A 20,110-nucleotide genomic window follows, 5' to 3' on the forward strand; every position below is an offset into this window, starting at 1 on the left:
TTGCAATGTGCGTCATAAGAAGCATCAGATATTAACCTAATTGCCTTCTTTTTAGTAGTTAAGATACTTTTAACATCAGTTGCTCTGCTCCATAGGCTTAGGCCGTATAAAATTATACTTTGAAAAATGCAACATAGGCTACTTTTAAGTATTGTTTAGGAACATTTACCTTCAAATTTCTTAATAAATGTACAACTCTTGATAATTTGCTGCATTTCACTGCAATTTGATCATCCCATAACAACTTATTGTCTAATGGTTAAGCCAAGTAATTTAACATGATTGGAATCATTGATAGGCCTATCGCCTATCCGCCTTAGAGAAAAAATCAGACTTTGAGTTTTGGCATTTAAAAAGAGATAGTTTGCACGGAACCAGATAGCTGATTGTTCCAAAGAACGTGACATATCCCCTGTTAGCATGGCTTCATCTTTACCTGTACAACACACAAGAATACGCAAGAGTACAAAATTACGCACCATACATTGCAAAGATAAATAAACAGGTTTTTTTTCGCTGTGTTCGTTGCTTTCAAAGCTCACAACTCTAAAATTATAATAGTTTTATTTATCAGCTACAGCATATTACTTTTGACTTACGCAAATATTATTGCGAATAATAACATTTTATAATCCATTTTCCTATTTGAAAATAGCATAAAATACACAGGGTGTTCAATAAGAAATATTAAAGTTGTCGGCCATATTGAAAAACGGCGGTTATATTTTTAAAATTCAGAACAATTAAAAAAACCTCTCATAAAGTATAAGGGGTCCCCACAAGAATTTGGCTGTCACACTTGCAGTAAAGATTAGCTATTGGTTTACTTTAGGCTTAGTTGAGACACCTCCTACAGATTGTATAAAATAAAATTGGCTACAGATAGTCGCTATGCATGGGAAGTCTATGTTCAATAACTAAATGCAATGTTAATACTTCAATTCAAACAATTAAATACTTTTATTGTAGTGATTGGAAATCCTTCTTATCCTAGGCAGCTTTTACACATTTATTAAGATTCAGAAAACTATAGCTTTCTGATCAAATGACTCGTATGTTGAAGCTCACGGAACTGAATTATGTTGATACCTCTCTGTAGGTCTCTTTGTATCGTGTCATTCTTTCAACGTTAACAATCTAAACTTGCAAGTAGAAATTAAGTGTCTTATAATTATTACTATAGCATGCTAATCGTTTAAAACATTTAAAAAGAAAATGACTTAGGAATACTAAATTACAACAATGGTGGCAGCTATAATAAGTGTAATAAAAGGTTAAATACTTTAAGTACTGTCTGTGATCCTGGTTTAGGTCAGCAACCCAGGTTTCGAACCTAAAGGTTCATTTTCAAGCTGTCACCAGTTAAAACCTACTCCAAACTGCGTGCGTGGTGTAGCCGGCAAAAGATGAACTATTTGTATATCATATTTTTGATATCATATTATAAATATGAAATATCATTTTGCCAGCTACACCACACACACACTACCGTATAAGTATTATAATTGGCCAATTTTGTTTAATGTTTAATGTTTAATGTTTTCATGTTCGTGTTTCGTGTGTTTAACGACTCTTCCCAGTACAGTATAAAGAGGATTTAGTTGGAAGTTTGGAGTATGTTTTAACTAGTGACAGCTAGAAAATGAACCTATAGGTTCGAAACCTGGGCTGCTGGAGTAAACCAGGATCACAGACAGTACTACAGGTATTTAACCTTTTAGTAGTAAAACACGTTATCCAGAGGCTAAACATTTTAAGATAATAAGTGTTTTAAAACTCAAGCAAAACATTTCTTTTTAGCGATTTTATTGCACCATTTAACTAACATATGAAGTATGAAATTTAAACAAATATTCATTTTTCTTATAGGATATTAGGTACGTTACTAGTCCTGAAAACAACGACAATTCCCATCTCTAGCTTCATACTCTCTGCAGACTGCAGAAGGTAAATCTTTATTATTCGAACTACATCTACAGCTGTTATAAACTCTGGATTGATAGTATAGTAAATTAAGTTGTTATAGGATACAGTTACTTTCATAATTACAATTTATAATTAATAAATTATCGTTAAGAATACGTAATAACCTTCATCTGGCACCGTTGGGCTTATTATTGGTAAAGAAAATGTGGTTGCGACTATTTATTCTCAGGGCTTTTCCTCTAGTATTGTAGCTGTACGTTATTTGGTATACTTTCTTTAGCAATGCGAGCCGTTTCTAAAATGTATTGGGCTATTGGACAAAGTTCGTTAGTATTAAAAAATGTTTAAATTAATTTTAACCCTATTATTATTTTTTGTCCCATCATCATTGTTCTTAATGCCTTTTGCTGTAGTTTAAGGATTAGAGTAAGATTTTTCTTTGTTGTTGCTCCATATAAAGATATACTGATAAAATGTGGCTATCGATAAGAGAATGTTATATTGTTTTCAAAGTACTGATATTACATGGAGAAGACATTTGTTTAATACAAATATCCTAGAATAATCTTTGCAGACACGATCGACGAAGACGGAAGCTACAAACGTTTATGATGTAAGTTTTGGAATAATCGTTCAGCCTATTCATGGGAACACCTTACACCTTAAACATAAAATTTCCTGGAAAAATATTATTTGTCAAAGAGATTATATTTATAATCTGAATAACTTCTTGATCATCATTGTACGTGTTATTAAATTTACGTAAAGTAAATTAAAGACACGTCTTATAACACTTAAAACATATATTTACGCTTATACTGTTATTCACAAGACGGTAAATATACAAAAAAGATGGTAAGTGGTGATCGATTTCAATTGGACACTCCAATCATCATCAGAGCCAATAGGCGAACATTCGGATCTATTCACAATCTCATTTTGCTAAATAAGTTAAGTTATTTACTTTAACTTTGGCCTAATTGAAATAACCCCACTTTGCGGTCGCCATTCTGTAACGGTGCGCTTTATTTCTTTGAATTAATTATTGACTAGTGTTAGGCCTTCACAGAGTCAATCACACCAGTTACATAACTTATTTAATTTACTAATTTTACTTTAACTTAGGCTAGTAGAGCCTTTCTTTTATCTCAGGTTAATCGTGTGGTTTGGTGGGGCTTATTTAATTTTAATAAAAATAAGAAGAATTCTCAGAACATAAAAGATTGTTTTATTAATTTAGACTAAACCAGATGTTTTAAGCTTTACATTTCAGAATAAGTTACACAAAAGAAAATCTGTCCTTATAAAATTGTTGGTTAAAAGTTATGTTAATTTACAATGCAAAGAAACTAAATTTACTTTAGGCCATAGAATATTTAAGTAGGCATAACCACTAAGTTTAATAAAACACTTAGCTTAGGGTTAAAGGTGAGATTAGATGTTTCACCGCCTGTAGTGTAGATGATCACCCTCCGAGTCTAGGTTGTTGATGACCGTGGCGTCCCCGTGTCCGATGCCGGTGTGAGTGTCATGGCGTCGTGTCGTCCGGCCTAGCCGAACTTCTCCTCGAGTATTAACTTAAGTAATTTTAGAAAGAGGGAAACACCGTCACGAGCATTGTCCGATAACTTACTCCGTGGACTCAACTGTAGGTATTAAGCTTCCGGTAGATGGTAATTACATAAAATTGGTAACGGAACTGACGTAGGTCCGAACGGTATGAAGAGTAGTGAAGAAGTGTAGAAGCCTTGCTTCGTTACCGAGCTTGCGCGTCGGTTGTTCAACCCTGAAACTGCCAACACCATGAAAACGGAAAATTTCCGTTTTGGAGACCAAAAGCGTTTCAGTAGTTCTCAACCGAATCCAACTGGATGCGCAGAACACCGATTTGTGTCTAATCCCGCACTTCTTCTTCGTCAACGACAAACAGGGCTCTCATCTAGCCATCTTGGAACATTTACGATTAATCCTTTTATTAAAACCATTTAACTCTAATTTAACCACCATGTTACCTAACTGAGCGTCCATTATTGAATTGAATATTGATAATTGGTTTAATTACCATACCGTTCCGATAATTAATCATTTGTTTATGTTCGATTATTACTATTTATTATTATTTATTTAATTATTTATTGGACCCGTTACACATTTTAGAGTAGATTTTTTTAATGAACGAATAGTAATTAATTTTTACAATTATAATAATACAGAAGTTATTATTATTATTATTGTTAGAGTTACGAAAAATAATAATTAATGTGATAGAGCTGAACGCACAACACCTCACAGTTCCGTATACTGAGGCTTAGGTACAATTTACATACTATTATTACTTTAATACTTTAATGTCATTAACAATCCTACTTTGACAGTTCTTATTCTTTATCACAGCTTTTTGTTGCTGCTTAGTTTAAACAATGACTACAAATATAAATAGTTTGGTTTAAGAATGCTATTGTCATAAATGCAACAAAAAATAGTGCTGCACCCTGCTGGTAAACCTTGTAACATTTAATGCTATTAAATATCAAAGAACCAACTTGTTTGGATGAAACAACTAGCAAAAGTCCTTTTAAATACGAATAAGAATAGCATAGAAACTTTGAACCCCCGTGGGGCATAGCCCTATAGGATTTCCACAACTTTAATATACCTATGTGTTTTTTTTCAAGACTTTCAAGTACCTCTCTGCAAAATGTCAGCTTAATCGGTCCAATAGTTTTCACGTGTTGGAACTTAAGAGTTACAGTATACACAAACATCCATACTTTCAAGTTTATAAAATTAGTAGGATAAAATGTGTACACTATGCACACAGTGAAAATAATCTTTTACGTTTTAACGCTTTAGTCATCTAGTGAAACAATTATGGACAAGATATACAATAAGGTCTTAAAAGTCATAAGACATTTAAATTCCAAGCTAGTTTATGAAATCTATTTATGTTTTTTACATTTATTATTCGTTTCCAAACGTATACTTTACAATGCAAATTTACTTAAATTAACAGCAATAATATTACATATTATATAAAACTGGATACTTTTTTCGTACGTTTTCTACGATACAAAAAAAAACAAATTTCTATCAAACTCAATACAATTCTACAACAATGTGCTAAAATAAAAAATAACATTTTATAATATATGAGGAACACCGTTGGCTCATTAGCTTAAGTAATTTACTACACGTAAAATTACTAACATAATAACAAATCAAAACACACAATAAATGTTTCATGGAAATATATAATGGAATGTATGCAACAGCAACAGCAAGCCCGGTCCGCTAGTAGTAAGCTAATATAATATAGTTTACATCTTTGCTGCAAGGTGTGGTTGCGTCTTTGCGTGTTGGTTTGTTGTGTGTCAGTTGACTAGGATTTAATTCTAATATAAACGGTAAACCAAAATATCATGTTTACGAAAAATGGTTTACTGAGAACAATTTTGGATTTAGGCCATCTTGTCTGAAGTTTGCCGACATAACTTGGAACAAAGTTTCATAAATAAACATAATACTCTTTAGTTCAGCTAAACATTGTTACTTAAATAAACCTTTTGTAAAATATAATAACGGTGTAATCTAAACAAAAATTCAACATTTAGCTAATCAAAGAAATATTTTAAAATATTATAATACAATTACGTGTTTAATACTATACAGATTCATAGAATGCATTTGCAGAATGATTTTCAATCTTCAGTCGTAGGCTTAAGTGGCCGTTGTTACCACTAAATCGTTGGTCTTTAAGTAAAAGACCCGTTAAATCGCTATTTTTCTTTTTTTAAGCAATTATCGGTTTTATATCCGGGCTTTTTCCTAATGAAACTTAATATTCGATTTGAATTTAAATACTCATATTTCGCACGTAAAAATACTTATCTCTTTGTTTAATTTTCATGCCAGTTTTATAATATTGAGTTAAGTTATTTTTCTGTGTTCACTGGTTTAAGTAGCTGATTAAAATATTTTTTTTTTTAATTCCTATTTGTATTGTTTAATATTTTGTGTTCTGTTCATAAACAAATAGAAAAAAATTTTCGACATCAGTGCACTCTAACATTTCTAAAATGAATCATTCTGAAAATCCAGACAATTAATATTTTCCACCAATGGTAAAACAACATGTAAACATTCATATTATATATACCATTGCTCAGTAATACAACCTAAGAGTAGTAATCAATGATCAATGGTATTAATCGGACTGTTCTCTTTTGTACTATATTTTGTAATTTGCTAGCTTACTGTAGATGGTTTGTCATAACCAAAATTTTTGATTAGTTTTAATTTGTACAGACATTATCAAATTGAAATTTGTTTGTTTAATAACATGCTCATTGCTCACTGACTTTCAAAATAACCCTGGAAAGTTTGGCTTTAATATGTTCAGCCATTATTGAGTTATATGATTACATAGTTTGCACAAGTTCCGATCTAAAAGAGCTTCGCTCAATTACATTAACATAGTAATATAGTTTTGTGACTAAGATGCAATATAAACTGCTGGAATATTAGTGATGATTATATTCCGTTTGAAAATAGATACACGATTGATGTAATCTTAAAAGGTTTAAAATACTACTTGTTTTATCGGAGTGGACAAAATTAAAATTCTTGAGTTAAAGAGAGGATGCGTTATAGACTAACATTTTGGCTTATTTATTCCTATGGAGATTAAATAAACTGTTATAGTTTGCTTGTTTATGGATATATTTTAACCAAATTTGGAAATTGTATTTAAGCTATCAACATTTCAATAAAAACACACCTTAATTTTTTCCCTGTTGCAGCAAACATAACTACTCTCTAAAATTAATGTTATTTTAATAGAAAATAAATCTGAAAATTTTTAGGGAATATTTTAGTAGAAATCCAGCCAGGTAAATGGAAATTCGCTTAGTTGCAGGTTTTCTGTGACGGGGGTATTTGTAATTTATTTTGTTTACTTAACATAAATAGGAATACATTAGTGTATTAGTGTTTTTCGTTCATTAAATTGTAAAACTTCAGTTATGATTCCTATAACTGTGAGAAGCCTACGCACTTTTCTAGCATTCTTTTTGTAATGGTTTTGATAGTAAGTCCTTAATGTTAAGTTAACTTATTGTCCTTAAGAATAGTTATAAATCTATAAAAAGGTTATTCATGGCTTAAACAAAATCACCCCCGAGCACTTACTGTAGGTCTTTACTGTTGTATTGAGCTGTGTTAAAATAAATGGCAAATCAATACGTCTGTCGAGAGTAACGACGCCGTTTAGGACAATGAAGATTAAATTCTAAATTTATAATGTATTATAAGTTTTTGTTTCTTTTAATTACCCAATTTTACTTATTGATTAATTAATATGTATGTTAAGCACAAAAACGTGTTAGGAGTATCAATGGACCTTACGAAGGCTTTTGAAAGAGTATGTCACCAAACCCTTATATGTACTCAGACTAAAATATATGAGAATAAGAGGTCACTTTTTGTCGTGGTTTAAATAATATTTATCGGAAAGGAAACAATTCGTTGGAATCATGTCTAATAAAAACAATTGGCTAGTAAAAATAGATCAGATATTAAACTTTATCATTTTGGCGTCCCTCAAGGTCCAACATTAGGCCCTGTTTTATTTATGTGTGTGTACATATATTAAACTCCAAATGCACTGTCACGTGTACTTTCGGAAATATGTGCCTACTATAACTATATTTGACATTAACTAAAAAATTACATGCAAAACAGTAAAACAGAACGAAATAGATACCTTATTGACCTTGCAAGTATTAACAATTACATACTATCCAATAATCTTTAAATAAACAAACATAAAACTAATTTTACGTTAAATTAAACTAAGCAATCTAAAAACAAAATGAAACCGTTGATTTTTTTGGATTGTGATGAAATCAAACAAGTTGAATAAATAGATCTTTCAGGCTAAGAAATTGATAAGCACCTATTCTGGCAGTTCCACGTCGATCGTGTCTGCACAAAGATTATTCTAGGATATTTGTATTTAAAAAAATGTCTTCTTTATGTGATATGAGTACTTTGAAAACAATATAACATTCTTTTATCGATAGCCACATTTTATCGGTATATAGATCTTTATATGGAGCTACAACAAAAAACAAATCTTACTTTAATCCTTAAACTACAGCAAATGGCAATAAAAACAATGATGATGGGACAAAAAATAATAACAGGGTTAAAATTAATTTAAACTTTTTTACAAACGAACTTTGCCCAATAGCTCAATACATTTTAGAAACGCCCTGAGAGTAAATAGTCGCAACATTTTCTTTACCAATAATAATCCCAACGGTGTCAGATGAAGGTTATTACGTTTTCTTAATGATAATTTATGAGTTATAAATTCTAATTTTGAAGGTAATTGTATCCTATAACAACTTAATTTACTATACTATCAATCCAGAGTTTATAACAGCTGTAGATGTAAGTAGTAGTGGCGAACCCAGAAAGAGCCATCACTTTAGGCATGTTTTCCCCATAAGAATAACATGGTGAGCTTTTTTTGACCACTTTTTTAAAAATCCAGCTCTCGGCCTATACAAGCCTATATAAATGTTCAATACCATTGTATAACACTATTACTATTTCAAATCCATATGCATTCACATGTATATTCTCAAAATCGAGCGAGGTTTGTACGCGAACTCGGGCGCGCTCCCGGCTCATGGCGCGCTCCCTTGGACATCCTTAGTGGAAATCCATGAATTCTGGCTACTTGGGAACCCAAGCCATTTGACATATAATAAATCACCTTTTCTCCTAATAACCTTTTCTATCAAATACATGTCTTTATATTTGGTCTTTAACAATTCCTCTGTATAGAAGCCTCCCCTGATTATATTACCATTTTCATCTTTCAAGATATAAGTCACAGGCTTTGTATTCTTTACTTCTGCTATTGTAAATAGCTCCCCTGTCCAATTCGGGGTATATCCTTTACTAAAAACATGTTTATACTTGGAAATTCTCACACTATCACCTACCTTATATCTTGGCTTTTTAACTTGCACTACTTTAGAAGTCAACCTCTCATGCACATATTTACTGTTCTTAATATTCACTTGGTTAGGCTTCATTCCTATAGATCTATGCACCTTATTATTATATTTTCGAATTAACTTTGGAAGTAAATCCAACCATTTATAACTCCCCTGAGCACTAAATTCCCTATATAACCAATTCTTTAAAGTTCTCTGAAACCTCTCCACAATTGCAGCCTTAGTTGTAGAAAATGTGTGATAGTGATTAATATTTAATTGTTTCATTAGTTTGCTAAAATATTGATTAAAAAATTCTTTTCCATTGTCAGATTGAATGTTTTTAACCCCCTTTGGTAGAATGGTTTTAGTGGCTTCTGTAACCACCAAACCCGTCTTATTCTTTAGCGGAGTAGCATAAGCTTTTTTAGAAAATGTATCTATTAAAGTTAAAATATATTTATTGCCAGAATTCTCTCTAGCATAGTTTTGCATATCAATTAAATCTATTTGTACAGTTTCGTTTATACCTAATACTTTAAAAGACCTTCTAATGAAATTCTTTCTTGCAGGCTTATGAAGTTCGTATGCAATTTCATTCATTTTTTATAACATCACTCTTTCCTTGTACTGTAAATATATTACCATTAGCCCCAATCAATAGATTATCTTCCATTCTTTTAAATACATAGTTTTCTGGTATATATGGTCTATTATCTATATACTTAAATCCACTCAAAGATGTGGGGTCGGCAACTAATAAATCAGGATTGTATTCCATCAAATTAAATTTTCTTCCTCCATATACAAATTTTGATCCATCATAATACATAGCTTGTGACATTAAACAAATATCATCTAAATATTCCCCCATTGGCAGATTTCTTATATATTGTTTTTTGGCATCCCAACATTTTTCTTTTTTATCAAAAGTTATAGTCTGTTCTTTTGTAACACAGTCAGTGTCATCAACGGCAGGTTTAACACGTACTAACCTTTTATTATTAAAATCCCAATAGCCTGCTTCCATTTTTGGAACTTGTGAAACATTCACAGCATCCTTACTATCTGTACCTTCTATCAAATTGCTAAGTTTCTGTTTCTTAGCATTCCAAACACCATTCTCTGATTCTAAAAATTCATAATTATTATCGTCTTGTACAAATTTACCATCTTCTTTTCGTATTAAAGTCTGTTGTAAAGTGGGCACATCATTTAAACTTTCACCCTTTTCTACATTAGTAATTTTCCGTTTCTTAGCATTCCAAACACCATTCTCTGATTCTAAAAATTCATAATTTTTATTGTCTTGTACAAATGTACCACCATCTGTTCGTATTAAAGTCTGTTGTAAAGTGGGCACATCATCTAAACTTTCACCCTTTTCCACATTAGCAATTTTCTGTTTTTTAGCATTCCAATTTTTATTCTTAGATTCTAAAAACTCATATTTAGTTTTACCTTGTAAAAATACATCACCTTTTCTAGTTAATGTCTGACCCAAAGTTGATACATCATCTACAAACTCCCCATCTTTAACATTACCAATTTTACGGTTTAAACAATTCCAACTATCGTCTTGTAAATTTAAAGTAGGTTCATTACTAGCCCTGGGTTCTGTAGGCTTATTATATGGATTATATAAACGATAAAATTTATCTATAAACATATTTTTATTTAATAAATAATTCCACTTTCTCTTAATTCCTCAATAATGGAATCTATTTCATTATCCACTCCTGAGTTACCGGCTTGGCGACTTAGCCAAAGAAGTCTTAACCTATCTACAAGCTCATTAGGATCATCCCAATAAATATAGTCTATTTTATTACCAGTCACTTGTCTCAAACCTTCACCAACAGATTTAAAAAGAGGTTTAATTATATTAAGATATTTAGTATGTCTATTACTTGAAATTGGTGCACCATCTTTGTAACTCTTTAAATGTCCATTTGTGGCTTCCAAAATCTCTTTATAATTTTGCAAATCAACCTGAGTATAATCCTCAGGTTCTTTTAAAGTTAACAACTGCCACAAGCCTTTTGTCCCCTTGTAGGTTTTATTTGCAACTGTGACATCATCATTGGCAATATCAACTTCCTTATTTCCAATAAAAAATTTATTTGCTTCTCGTCTAATACCATATGTAGTGTCTGTCATACTACTTTTACTGAGGTAATTTCCTAAATAGTCTGATGCTAAAAGACCAAAATCTAATTTCTGTGGAGTGGATTGCTGTAATGGTTGTAATGGTTGTAATCTTGGTATCATTGATATTCTAGATGGAGTCATTGGGAGTATCTCCATTTGAGACCTCTCTGTTTTGCCAATAGCTGTGATTTTTTTTTAATTCTTGTAATGGCTCTATTAAAGGTTGGAATGTTTGGAACCTCTCTTCAGCCTCTAGAAACTTGCCACGTTTTAAAGCTCTATATTTCTCTCGTATTTGATTTGCAGAGTCAACCAATTCTTGTTGAATGTTTTTCATCTTTTATTTACATTTTATTTATCTCATTTGACAAAGGATTGTACTCAAACACTTTATCATGTATTATCAAACAATATGCAGATGTATTTGCTGGCACATTGTCTGCAGTTTCAATCTCTAATTTAATATCAACAATTCCTTCCTTCACTGTTTCATTCTGTCTAGAACAGTCTATTATAATTAGTGGATATTTCTTCATAAACTCAGCCCTACTAATCATAGGATCTGGGATAGTATTATAGTAAGTCTCTCTAAACCTCATAAACATCTCATAAGCTTTAGAGACATCTCCATTTTCAAAGTCAAGATTTAAATCACTATAAGGATAATATTCAGAGTTTAGAAATACTTTGAGATTTTTTAATTTACAGTGATCAAATTCGTCAGTTCTTTTTCGTGCACTATTATCCCTAGCTGTTTGGAAACCAAATATAATATACCTAGGCTTCTCCAAACTTGAAGATGTCTTTACTGACCATGTATGTCTTGTGGTATTGGGATATGATGGAAGTTCATGCAGCTCTAAACTTCTAAATGCAATTTGCAAATTTTTATTTTGCAATAACATCTTTTGTAATTGTAACTTCTCCCCATCTGATGGTATCACATGTGGCATGACCCATTGAATAGAGTTAAGTGTAATTTTGGGAATTGTATCAGCAGTGCCACTGGCTGGAGCACTAGTGGTTGTTAATATACAATTCAAATCATTTTTGGATCTTTTCAACACCAATTCTTGTTTGACATTTACTAAAACCTTATTAAAATCCTCGAATACACCCATTAACAACTCTAATGGCAAACAAGTACTGAACTTGCCACCTTTATGGAACTCTTTTAAATTCGTGTCAGAATCAAATGCTACATTTGACAATTTAGTAGTTTTATTGTAAGAGCTCAATATTTTCATAAGACTAGAAATTCCTGGGTTTCTTACAATGTCTATTTCTTTACCTGCAACTTCGTATCTAATTTCATCAAATAAGAACGCAAATGCATTATTTATAAAATGACCTTTATCATGATTTTCAATTTCTCCCTTAATATACAGATAACTCCTACATGGGAGAGTTAGCAAATCTTGATTATTAATACATATTCGAATTTCATCAGAATTATTTATTGCCAAAGTGTTGTGGGGAACATAGGAGTGATTTGTAATTTTAACCACACTATCGTCGAATTGGGATTTCCCTGTAACGTCTAGAAAATCTTCCATTTTTATTAATAGAAAATTTTAACTTTAGTCCTATTGACTTTAGGAACCTAGCATTTTGTACACTTATAGATAAATTCTTATAAATTCTCATATCTTTTTTATATAACAAGTAATTGTAGTTTCTTCTCCGTTAAAGTCAATTGCCTTGTCGTGTTGATCGGCAAATGTAATACTGACAACATCTAAACTTCTCTTATTTACAGGAAAATATATAATATTTCTTGGAACTTCAATAATTTTGTAGCCAGGAGGAGCTTCTGGATAAAAGCTATGTATGGTGTGTGATTTGTTGCCATTTAAATAGGACCCGTTTGCAATATTACATTTTACTCTAATCACATTTACATTATTAATGTTTATTTTATTTGTAGATTCAAACTGAACACCAGGAGTAGAAACACCTTTAAATCCCAATAAGACAGACCCTAAACATGGTTTTGTAAAATCAAACACATGGCTAGAAAGTAATGTCGCTTTCATAGTTTTATTATTAGCTGTAAGGAAAGAGTCTGGGATTTGCTTTTGAATTTCCTTTGCAAGCTCAACCACCTCATATGTTCCTTCAGAAATTTCTATTGTAACTGGAGCATTGTGATCATAATAGAAAACATCATCACCTTCTCCAATGGTTAATTTGTTGCCTTTAAGTTGATTTAATTTTGGAATAAGCCCTTTGAATAAAAGTTTGGATTTAGTATTAATTAATGCGTCTCCATTTTTATCTATTATAACTTTAAGTTTACCATCTAATAACTGGTTTAAATCATCAACTGAGATATCTCCTTTTGGTAATGTTTTTTTCTCTACTTTATAATATGTTAAAGTATTTAGAGGTTTTTTAACATTAAATATAGAATTATAACTTTGAAAATCTACTAATCCAATTACATAATCATCATTTAATTCTATGGGAGGAAAGAACACTGACTTAAGCTCTGGCTCTGTACCCGAAAATGTTATAGTAAATGAATCCATTTTTATAAACAAAAATTTTTTATGAATGATAAACATAAAATTCCACAAATAGAACTATTTAAATCTTGTATTTGATCGGTTGTATAGAAGATTTTATATCCCTCAAAATATTTAATTACTTCTTTTGGAGGTTGGATTCCAAATGGGTCAAAATAAATTACAATATCTTTATTTTTACGATATGCTGTCCAATGTGTGCCAGATGAGCTATCCAAATTAACTATTCCGCACTCTTTTACTCTTGGTTCTAGATTTTTTAGCTCGTTTTTTAGGTACACCCCCCGGAAGTGAGGCACGTCTTTTGCGGCCTCTAACAGCTGGTAGTTGTCCATCTTTTTTATTAAATTTTAATCCCATTCCCATTTTTGCTTTTGCCTTCATCAAATTTGTCACGGCATAAGCAGCAGCTTTTTCAGCAAGACTTGCGTCCTTGGCCGTAACTCTAGTCCAAGCTAAGTCTGCTAATCTCATGTCTGCTTTGTTCCGAGCAGCGGTATCAGGATTATTCATGTAGAATATGTCATGCTCTTTACAATAAGAGTCTAGTTTATTTTTTGGAGGTACATTTTAGCTAAATTCTCACGTACATTCGTCCCAGGTCCACAGTAACGATATGATGGTATGTGAAGTGGGAATGGAAGGTTATTTATAAGAGTATTTAATAACCCTCGACCCCTGTAAGGCTTTAGGAATAAACCTTTGCCCTTTTTACATGTTTTCTTATTAACATTTTTTACCATTTTTATTATATAAAAAATGTCTTTTATTCAACAAAAACATAAATTTAAAATAGTACATACTAAGGAAAATATACCAAAGAAGTTGGGTCTATTTCCTACCAATATTCGATGTGTTATTTGCGGTCCAAGTGGAAGTGGGAAGACGGTTGTAATTTATAATTTAATTGTAAGAAAGGAAGGATTAAAATTTACAAACTTATATTTAATATCTAAATCCTTAGAACAAGAAAAATATAAAAAAATAATTGAAATATTTAGTTTGTGTGACGAAGTGAAATTACACACGTTTACTGACTGTGAAATCACACCAAATGATGTAAAATCACAGTCAGTTGTTGTATTTGATGACATAAATAGTCCAAATATTACACAATTTTTCTCAATGGGTCGACATAAAAATATTAACTGTTTTTACTTGTGTCAATCTTACAGCAAAGTACACAAACATTTACGTGATAATGTAAATTTCCTAATATTATTCAAACAAGATGATTTAAATTTAAAACATGTATATCACAATCATGTTGGTAATGATTTTTCATTTGACCAATTTAAAAATCTCTGTCATCAATGTTGGGATAAAACTAAATATGGCTTTTTCGTAATAGACAAAGAAAGGTCAAAGAATAATGGTAAATATAGATTTATGTTTGACCAATTCTATCAAGAGGATGGTAAGGGTAAATAAATAAAAGACTGGAGTTTTTTTAACATTTACATTTATTTTGCATCTACATACATTTTATGTTTGATCAATTTTATAGTGACCAAGAGCAAGAGTATTGATGCCATCTTCCAGAATAAACCTCTTGTCATCGTCAAAGGATAGTACTTTCTTTTTCATGGTCAAGGTTTGAAGATGATGATTTGTAGATTTAATTCTTGTCACATTCTCATAGTAATCTTGCCCAGTTGCAAGGCAGTTCAAATAATGTTGATGTCTGAGGAGATGTTTAACAGTGGCACCATCAGCTCCTTTAGCTTTCTTCACCTCTAAAGCTTGCTTGTCTTCTTCATATAACCATTTTAGAGGAATATAAGAATATAACTTTGGTCTTAAACCACAATATTCATACATAATATGACCACCTAATTCGTCTTTAAACTTGCCTGTGACTTTTTTATTTTTATTAGAGTATAAGAAATGGTCTTTACTATATCCAGAGGTATCAAAATAGTGCAAGTCACATTCTATTTCCTTGTAAAAGTCCTCTGTAACTATAGCATACATTAATGAATCTGTATCTGTCATTAGAAATCTTTTATTCTTAAATTTTGACATATAATTATAGTGGAAATCATACATTATTACTTTACTAATATCCAAAATTGTCATTCCTAAATATATTGGTTTATTAAACTTTACAACTAATTTATTTAAATGTATAGCATGTAAATTGTTATCGAACTTTTTGCTACAGTCAAACCTTGGATTAGTGACATATTTTGTTAATAGTGACTCATCCTTGAGATATATATCACGGAACTTTCGTTGATTCATAATTGTTCGACCAAAGAGACTATTATTTAACAATTTGTAAAAGTCTTTTTCGAAATCATTATAAGCACTTTTTCGTTTTTCAATATTAAAATTAATATAGGGTGCAAGCCATTTTGATTGTCTAAATTTTAAAATTCTATGGTACTTTGTAACAATCAAACCCAATTCCTCATATTTTTGTAATGCTTTATAATGTAAAATATATTTAGTTTTGTCATTTAAATTTGGTATTAATTTGCCATTCATTTTCTCAGGTGCCAATGGATAGTCATTATGTAAATCATGTAAGCTTTTATCATATTTTAAATCAACTTCTAAAATGTATCCAAACTCATCATTTTGATTATATTTGTAGTCTATCTCATTAATCCAACGGAATTCATCCACAGGCAGTGGCTCGCACATTGCTGTGGAGTATAGCGAGTTACAATCTAAATATATTAAATAAACACTCTCTTGATTGGGATCATAGTGTTCGCTCATATATCTATTATTGGCTTTAGCATAACGTGTAGAAATCATACTGACTCCTCCTCTGATTGCACTTTCTATGAACAAATGCATGTCAATATCTTGAAATAATTGTAATTTTATACCAGTCATTTTAAGACAGGCCTCCCATGTTAGTCCAGGAAGTGAATACATATGTACGGGGTCAAGTTTATAATCCTTTAAACACAGGTCTCTAAAAGTCTCAAAGACATCAGCCAGTAGCAATACATCTGTTTTAAGATATAAATCATGATATTCTTGTAAATTATTTATATTAAAATGGGTCCAGACATTTTTAGCATGTTCATATTCAATGGAAGAGATGTGTTCTTTAGTAAGAGTACTGTAAAATGCTTCAATTGGGGGTAGAGACTCTGCAAACTTATCTGGTCCCGTCATATATTCATAGGGATATACACCTTTACGCTGTAGTAGAGGATTGTCTATGAATCTAAATGTATTTAAATTGGAAGCCAATTTATATAATGGAAGTGACAGAAAGTTATAGGAATCTAAAAATATTAAATCATCAACAGAGAATGAAATGTACTTTTCCATATCTTTGGCTATGCAATTTAATTTACGATCATATTTTCCCAAGTGTTGCATTATTAAATGTCCATCGTAATTTTTCAAGTTATGGAAGAATACTGGGATTTTCTTTGTTACTTTATAGTTTAAATTACAATCATTGTGGGCAGCTCCACGGTATCGGCCAGATGAATGACAATGATCTCGCACCCTATCAAAATATAGGGGTTTTTCACAAATATGACAATGCGTTGAGTTTTGGAAAGATGCCTCTTGTTCAGGAGTCATTACAAGAGGAATATATATTGACATTTGACGTTTAATGAAGTCATAAGTCTCAAATAACCTTTTGAAAAATACATCCATAACATTTGCACCACTATATAACTCTTCAGAAATAATCTTAGAATCTCTCACTAAGACAAATGCAAATCCAGATGGAGTATGGTTATTAGAGTTTATAAAGCATTCAAAATCTGCATAAATCACAAATGGGGCTTTAAGTTGATATTTATAATTTTTAAATTGTAATGTATCTTGTTTAGACATTTCCACTCGTTGAGCATCAAAATTTTTACAATATGTTATGTGACGTTCTAATATATCATTAGTGTAAAAATGTTGCAAACACAACTTACAAAAATACTTCTTATTGTTATCTTTTGTAGATCTCAACATTAACCTATTAAAATCACGAATTAAACAGTAATGTGATTTACGACCTTCTTGTAATAATAATAAATCGATGTGAGTATTACTATTTAGTTTGGTTGTTCTTAATGGATATATACATTTATCATCTTCAACCCCAAATACATTAACGCTTATATTATTTTGTCTTTCAAATTTATCTATATCAGATATTTTCACAGGATACTTTATGTTTGTCATATTCAGATGACCTATGTAGGGTGCATAGCTGGAGACTCTATTAGCATTTTCATTAGAGTTCCTTGGATATAAAGCTGCTAATACCGACCAAAGAAAACATTTATTATCATCATTTTTTATATTTAAAACTGCATGTTTCGATTTAATACTCTCTGGTGTGGGAATATATGACTTTGGAGTTAAGGGCTTATATTTGTAAACGTGCAACTTCCAATACTTAGTAAGGTCATATATCCATCCACTGCCTTGGGCTTGGTATTTGTGTATGGAAGCATCAATCTTTAAAAGTGCATTTTCAATTTGAGGCTTTAAATCTCTTTTCTCAATAGTTAAGGTAGTAAGGCTTCTAAAATCTGCAATACATTCTTTTTCATTAACTAATTGTCCACTTTGATCCATTGAATATTTTATAAATTTAATTCTCCTTACTAAAGTCCATTTTATTGGCAGAGGACAAGACTGAAGAGTATTTTTAAGTTCAGTTCTAATCGATTCACCAACAAATTCAATCATTGTATATGGACAATTATTGCAAGAATTGACATGTCTTTTAAAATGACCAACCACATTTTTCTTACAAAAATTACAATTCTTATGACTTTGTAATATATGCGATTTTAGAACCACATTATCATCACAGATTAAATCACATACCTTGCACAGTTTCACCTTCATTTGATGTACTAGCTTGTAGTGGCGGACCAAATTGCTCTTCTTGGACAGCGAGGCGGAGCAGTGTTGACAGGTCGGCATCACGCTCGAGAATGAAATATCACCCGGATGCCACTTCTATATATAGACTCGTCCCCGGTGACGTCACCACCTGAGGATTCCCCAGTCTCGTGACCGCTTCACTTGGCCCTTGTGACAGTGCCCGTAAAACTGTCTAAAAACGCTTATATCTCGAAAACGGCTTGAGATACGGCAAAACGGTTGAAATTCTGGCAAACGTAGTGGGTGTCAACTTTTGATTATAAACAATATTACAACATAAAAAAATCAAAAAGTAAGAAAAAAATTTAACATTATTTTATATGGGTACAAATAAAATTTACCATGAAAAATCGTCTAAGTCCGTAAAACTATCTAAAAACGCTTATATCTCGAAAACGGCTTGAGATACGGCAAAACGGTTGAAATTCTGGCAAACGTAGTGGGTGTCAACTTTTGATTATAAACAATATTACAACATAAAAAAATCAAAAAGTAAGAAAAAAATTTAACATTATTTTATATGGGTACAAATAAAATTTACCATGAAAAATCGTCTAAGTCCGTAAAACTATCTAAAAACGCTTATATCTCGAAAACGGCTTGAGATACGGCAAAACGGTTGAAATTCTGGCAAACGTAGTGGGTGTCAACTTTTGATTATAAACAATATTACAACATAAAAAAATCAAAAAGTAAGAAAAAAATTTAACATTATTTTATATGGGTACAAATAAAATTTACCATGAAAAATCGTCTAAGTCCGTAAAACTATCTAAAAACGCTTATATCTCGAAAACGGCTTGAGATACGGCAAAACGGTTGAAATTCTGGCAAACGTAGTGGGTGTCAACTTTTGATTATAAACAATATTACAACATAAAAAAATCAAAAAGTAAGAAAAAAATTTAACATTATTTTATATGGGTACAAATAAAATTTACCATGAAAAATCGTCTAATTCCGTAAAACTATCTAAAAACGCTTATATCTCGAAAACGGCTTGAGATACGGCAAAACGGTTGAAATTCTGGCAAACGTAGTGGGTGTCAACTTTTGATTATAAACAATATTACAACATAAAAAAATCAAAAAGTAAGAAAAAAATTTAACATTATTTTATATGGGTAGCACGTATTTTATATGGGGGAGCGCGCCCGAGTTCGCATGCAAACCTCGCACGATTTTGTGAATGGATGTGGAATAGTGTTATACAATGGTATTGAACATTTATATAGGCTTGTATAGGCCGAGAGCTGGATTTTTAAAAAAGTGGTCAAAAAAAGCTCACCATGTTATTCTTATGGGGAAAACGTGCCTAAAGTGATGGCTCTTTCTGGGTTCGCCACTACTGATGTAGTTCGAATAATAACGATTTACCTACTGTAGTCTGCAGAGAGTATGAAGCTAAAGTTTATTACAGCTGTAGATGTAGCTCTGTCAACGATGTACTCAGTGGTGTGTATGGAGAGTTATGTATGAAGCTAGAGTTTAATACAGCTGTAGATGTAGCTCTGTCAAAAGATGTACACAGTGGTGTGTATGGAGAGTTACGTATGAAGCTAGAGTTAATACAGCTGTATATGTAGCTCTGTCAACGATATACACAGTGGTGAGTGTAGAGAGTTA

The sequence above is a fragment of the Macrosteles quadrilineatus genome, unplaced genomic scaffold (genome assembly GCF_028750875.1).
Source record: "Macrosteles quadrilineatus isolate MER2022 unplaced genomic scaffold, UCM_ALF_1.0 Scaffold_1__1_contigs__length_201487025, whole genome shotgun sequence".
Lineage (NCBI taxonomy): Eukaryota > Metazoa > Arthropoda > Insecta > Hemiptera > Cicadellidae > Macrosteles > Macrosteles quadrilineatus.